General features: G+C 42.0%; 1 long non-coding RNA gene across 1 annotated transcript; it reads right to left on the reverse strand.

Annotated features, from left to right (window-relative positions):
• Positions 1 to 4,188: 4,188 nt before the first annotated feature.
• LOC121928012 lies at positions 4,189 to 5,791 on the reverse strand. The gene is made up of 3 exons (XR_006103425.1): positions 5,674 to 5,791; positions 4,798 to 5,559; positions 4,189 to 4,375 (listed from the first exon to the last, which is right to left on the reverse strand). It is a non-coding gene; the product is annotated as an uncharacterized LOC121928012 (long non-coding RNA).
• Between the last annotated feature and the right edge of the window lie 209 nt (positions 5,792 to 6,000).

Genomic DNA, 6,000 nt, shown 5'->3' on the forward strand with positions numbered 1-6,000 from the left:
AGAAGTAGTTTGTCATTGCCTTCTTCTTAGGATGAGAGAACATGACTTGCTGAAGGTCACTCAGTGAGCTTCCATGGCTAAGTGAGGATTCAGACCCTGATCTCCCAGAGTCCTAAACCAACACAAACCTCTATACCATGCTAACCAGCAATGTACATATAAAAATTATATATTACATGTGTACTTGATTAGATGCAGCTGGCTCAGCCATGTAAACCCACTGGGTGACCTTGGGTAAATCACACTCTCTCATCCTCAGAGGATGGCAATGGCAACCCCCCTCTGAAGAAACTTGCCAAGAAATCCCTATGATAGGTTTTCCTTAGGGTCACCATATGTCGGAAATTACATGGAAGCACACAACAACAACAACAACAACAACAACAATTAATTGTATGTAATTATATGTGTGTTTAACATGTAATTAATTGCATATAATAAGTTATAATTCTACATTATATGTGTAATCAGCATATAAGATTATACTGAACAAAGAGTCACCTGCTTCTCCCCCCTCTTGCAAAGCAAGTGGCCCTCAGCAGTTCCCCTCTGCCCCACTTGGCTCTGGGGTCTTGTTCAAGGCTGCAAATTCTTTCTTGGCACACAAGTGGCAATTTAGTATCAGCAGACCAGGCAAGAGCAGCCAGAAACTGGAAATAGGGGGTAATACACACGCACCCAGCACTCCCTATTTTCACAGAGAATATTCCTGGCTACCCTCTTACTTGGCAGTAAGTCCCTTGGACTCAGGAGGGGGATGCTTATGAGAAGATGGATGTAGGATGGCCCTCCTGGAAGAAGAATTAGAATTGCCACTCTACCACCACTTCTAATCTTCTCAAAGTGTAAAAGTGAGCGGCTGGCTGTTTCCTTTTTAATCCCCTCCTTAATCCCAGTACACAGTGAAATGCTTGAGGCTGCTGCCATAAACAAATGGTTTGAGTGTTAGACTACAACTCTGGAGACTAGGGTTCAATTCCCAGCTTGGCCAGGAAACCATTGGATGACCTTGGGCAAGCCACATGCTCTCAGCTTCAGGGGAAGGCAATGGCAAACCTCCTCTGAATAAAGCTTGCCAAGGAAACCCCATGGTAGATTCAGCTTAGGATCACCATAAATCGAAAATAACTTGAAAGTGCACAACAACAACAAAACAACATTTACAAAAGAAATATTTTACCCTCCACCCCACATTGTACACTGTGATGGGAAAGGCCTTTTCATATGTTCCCACAAATCAGTGATGAAGTAGAAACAGGGCTGGCCAGGATTTTTGGGTGGTGAGGGACAAAATGAAGTTATTCCCCTGCACCTACTTCCATTTTCACACTAAACTTTGTTGCAGTCTTCACTGTAAGCAGGAGCTGAAAGAGAAGATGGATTTTCTAGCTAGACTACAGTACATTATTGTTAAGTTCTCTGTGTTGTAATACAAAGTGTGTATGTGTATATGCATGTATGCTGTGTACACAGACAGATATGGGTCAACATAGATTTAGATTTGAATAGGGGGGGGGGGGGTGCTATCCTAAGGAATATTTGTATTTAAAACATTATCACTACACTGCTGCAAGTTCTCACCATTCACATCTGCATAGAAGAGCCTTTGCCCAGAGTCTCAGGGACAGGCACAATCTTTTGGGGAGCAGATGTTCCTTCCTTTTGGTATCCTCACTCCAAGTTTTTTAGGGCTTTGGATGCACAGATTAGTAGCTTTAGGTATACACCCCTCCTCTTGTCTCATGTCAAATTGTATGCTAGGTTGTGGAATTGGTGCAAAAATATAACACAAGTGCTGTAGTGAATTTTACACTAAGAGAAGCTGGATTGTGTGACCTGACTAACTTAAGCAAAACTCACCATGTTTATTCCAGAGTATATTATTCAAGCAGTTACTTTTTGCATAAACAATTCTACATTGATTATATGTATTTTTTCTGCAGGAAGGGAAGGGATATAGCTCCCTTGAGTGACAGACACTGGACAATCTGTCTCAAAGTTGGGAGTCCTGTAGCCCTCTGGACATGGTTCAATTGCAACACCCAGCATTCCATCTCATTAGTTGCAAGGCCTGTTGGGTGTTATAGTCCAATCAATTCTAGATAGCTGCAGGATTCCCACCTGTGTCATATAGCAACAATACTGAGAGCTGGGTCTGGACAATAGATTCATAGTCACTTAGCAGACACCTATGGCTAAAATCTTATTTAGGGCTGTGTACTATAAATTAACTATAGCAAAATTGTGCAGTTGTTTTGCTAAACTGTCTGTATACTCAATCACACCACAGCACAACTGCTTGCACTACCAAGTGTGCCTGCACATTGCACAATGGTAGATAGCCTCAAACTGGTGAATTAAGACCAAGATCTAAGTGATATTTTAAATTACCTTGGAATCACTGAATCCTTAGGAAATGCCAAGGCAACACTTAAAGAAGAAGCTTTGAGTCCAGTGGATGTAGTATATTTTCAAATTATAAATAGATTTGGGAACTGAGAATTTTTTAGTGGACAAAGCAAAGGAAAGGTGAGCGGGGCAGAAGGACCAATGAAGAAGCAAAATGGAAATAATGTATTGAAACATAAGGTTTCAGAACAGAAATTCCAGAAGAAATGGGTAGTACCCTGTATGAAATGATAGCTTATCACATGCCTCTTATATCTATGGTAAGTGGATGGCCTGTTAGTTTTCCATGCTGTTGAAAAATACATAGTTGGAATGAGCAGTTGGTTGCATAACCACTAGGTTTTCAAAGGTCAGTTGTCCTGGAAGAACTGTGTGAAGAACCCATGCAAAAAATTTTGCAGAAGGAAATGGGGATACTAGGAGTGAGAATCACCCACTATTCCATTCCAAGTCTTTGTCTCCACATCTCAAGTCTTTAGCTTCAAGTTTCAATTTAGTCCTTGCAAGACACTTTTAAGCCAAGTCTCAAGTCTGGAAGCCAACTTTAGCAGAAAAAAAGAGGTGTGTATGTAGATGTATGTATAGATTCGAAAACTTTTTGCTGCTGCTTCTTCCCCACTGCAATATGATCAACTCCTTGATCTAGTCAGTCAGTCTGTCCCAAATGATGCCCTGTGCCCAAGCCTTTCCAGCCACTAGTGAAAGATGCGGCAAAGAGAGTGAGCTTGTGCAAGTAGGTGAAGAGCAGGAGATACCACCACACAAAGTGAGGCTTTGTGATGGTTTTAAGGACTCATGCAATCCTCATCCCCACCTTGGTCCTAAAGGCCTCTTGTTTTTCTTGTGCATCAATACTTTAACTGAAGGCCCCCTGCTGTCCCCTTTTCCCTCACCACTCCCCTGGATCTTTCTACAGCCCACAGGGGGTGTAGCACTCACTTTGGGAATCGCTGTGTTAGGCAATGGACTTGAGGTGAGGGTCTATAGGAAGCAGGTGTGAAAGTAAAGTACTATACTTTAAAATACCATTTCTGTCACATGACTGGTAGGCAAAAAGCAGTAAGATGAAAGCAAAGGAGGAAAACTGTTTTCTGGATAAAGTTCAACCACCAGTCCACAGTATCTCCATCTTATTGAGTTCTTGTTGTTGTGTGCCTTCAAGTCATTTCTGACTTATGGCAACCTTAAGGCCTATCATGGAATTTTCTTGGCAGAATTTGTTCAGAAGGGTTTGCCTTTGCCTTCCTATGAGGCTGAGAGAGTGTCACTTGCCCAAAGTCACCTAGTGGGGCTCCACTGTTAAGCAGGAATTCAAACCATGCTCCCCCAGTGTCCTAGACTACTTTGGCTCTCTATTGGAATTTAGCTTCAGTTTATTGATGACACAGTACGCTGATGAGGTCAATAAACTGAAGCTATCTAGCTTCAGTTTATTGAGCTCTTCCGACCCATTACAGCATCCAGGCTCTGGTCCAACATGTGCACAGCCCAAGCTGACCTGAATGACAAGGAGAAATAGAGCTGCATGTCATCAGCATACTGACAGCACACCACCCCTAAATCCTTTATGATTTTCCCCAAACAGCTTCATGTAGATATTGAACAGCATGTGGGATACAATGGAGCTTGATAGCCATGGGGCTGAACCAGAATCTCCTAATGCCAGGGGCATCACTGGAGGGGTGTGGAGAGTACAGACTACACCCAGTGACATCTCAGGGGGGAGTGTCACAGGGTGCACTGGTGGGAAGGGGCTGCCTTCCAGTTCTGGTGGCTCTATTGGGCAGGTGGTAAAGAGAGACTGCTTCCTTTGTCGACCAGCCAGCAGCTCATGAGACCCAGAAAGGCTGTGAAATGGCAGGAACAGCCCACATCTATCACCAGCTGCACTTGGGAAGGGGATGTCTTCTACTTCCGCTTTTCCATTTGCTCCTTGGTGCAGCAGCTCTGCCAGACCCAGAAAAGGCTGTTGAAGAAAAGAGAGTATCACATTGAGTGTATATACCAAGTTCGCCACTGCCTAATGCTACTCTTTGAAACCAGCCCTACAGGTAGGAAGAAAACTACCATATAATAGTGCCTCCTACTCCCATCCCACAGAGCCATTACAATAAAATATCATGATCAATAGTATCAAAAGTTGCTGATGGACCCAGGAAGATCAACTGAGTAGATTCCCCCCCCCCTCCATCTTTCCCCTGGAGGAGGGCGTCTTTCAGAGCAACTGAGGTTTTTCCATGCTGTATCCTTGTCTGAAACCAGACTGAAATGGGTCCAGATAATCTGTTTCCTCTATGAATGCCTGAAGTTGTTCAGCCATCACACATTCAAGCAACTTGCCCCACATGGGGATATTTGCAGTAGGGTAGTAGTTCTCATATACTGTACCTCTGAATCCAGGGAGGCCCTCTTCAGGAGATAGTGTGCAACCTCCTCCTCCAAGGCAGCAGGCATCTCCTCCTGATGGAGTGAGGCATTTATCACTCTCTGGATCCACCTGGTCAATTCTCCCCTGTTAGATTTTATCAGCCAAGATGGCAAGGGTTGAGATTATACATGGTAGGTGAAACTGCTTCAAGCATTTTGTCCATATCATCAGACCTCAATAACTGAAAATGATCCCATGAAAATTAACCAGATGGTGCACTGAACATCTTTCTAGGTTCTGGGACAAATGTGATGTCAAGTTTGAAAAAAAAAATCAAATGCACCTTTCCAGTTATATCAGAAGAACAACAACAAAAAATGGTTGCAAGAGAAACTCCTACATCTGTGGCTTTCTGTGGTGCCATAACTAACTTTTTTATGCCTATGAGCATATCTCAATTCTAGTATCCTTTCAACTGGCACAATTGTGATTTAAGAACACCTACGGACATTTACAGAAATTTAAGCAATAACACTGTATAGGCTTTTACTGCTTACATCGCATCTTGGAAGAACAACACCAACAATCTGGTAACTGAGTATTTAGTTGGGCTTTTGAAAAAATAAACAAGTAAAAATAGGAATGCTATAAGTTGTTAGCCTGTAGTACGGAGCCCTCATCCCATCCTGATCATTCACAAGAATACACGTCACCAGTGCAAGTCAGAATTTAAACTCAATGATAATCCTCTTGTACCAGTTAATGATGTCTTCCTTATAACTCTGAAAGTAATCAAAAAGGTAGTTATGCCACAAAAGGAGTTAAGTTATCCTTTGTTAAGTTATATCTTTTAAATTATAAAAAGATAAAAGTTATCCCTTGAAATGGAATGCTACCTTTGTTATTGAAACAATGAATTAACTACAGTACAATCAACAAATTTTTTGTAACTGGTTATTTCCAGGCTCTCTTCAAGGCACTGCAACATCCTGGCAGAAGATATGGACATGAAACTGTGAGAAAGCAGAGAAAACAGCTATGAACAAAATGCATCAAACAGAGCAAAATCTTCAAAAAAGGGGATTTAAATCTGCAGTTAAATACTTAGGGGTATCATGTAATTCGGGGTGCAGATCTGATCAAACCTTTTTTCCCTCTCCTTCTTACAAACTACTTAGGTAATCATTAGCTACTCGTATTTTTGTTTTAGTTACAAGGTATTT

This window comes from Sceloporus undulatus, chromosome 4 (assembly GCF_019175285.1).
Source record: "Sceloporus undulatus isolate JIND9_A2432 ecotype Alabama chromosome 4, SceUnd_v1.1, whole genome shotgun sequence".
NCBI lineage: Eukaryota > Metazoa > Chordata > Lepidosauria > Squamata > Phrynosomatidae > Sceloporus > Sceloporus undulatus.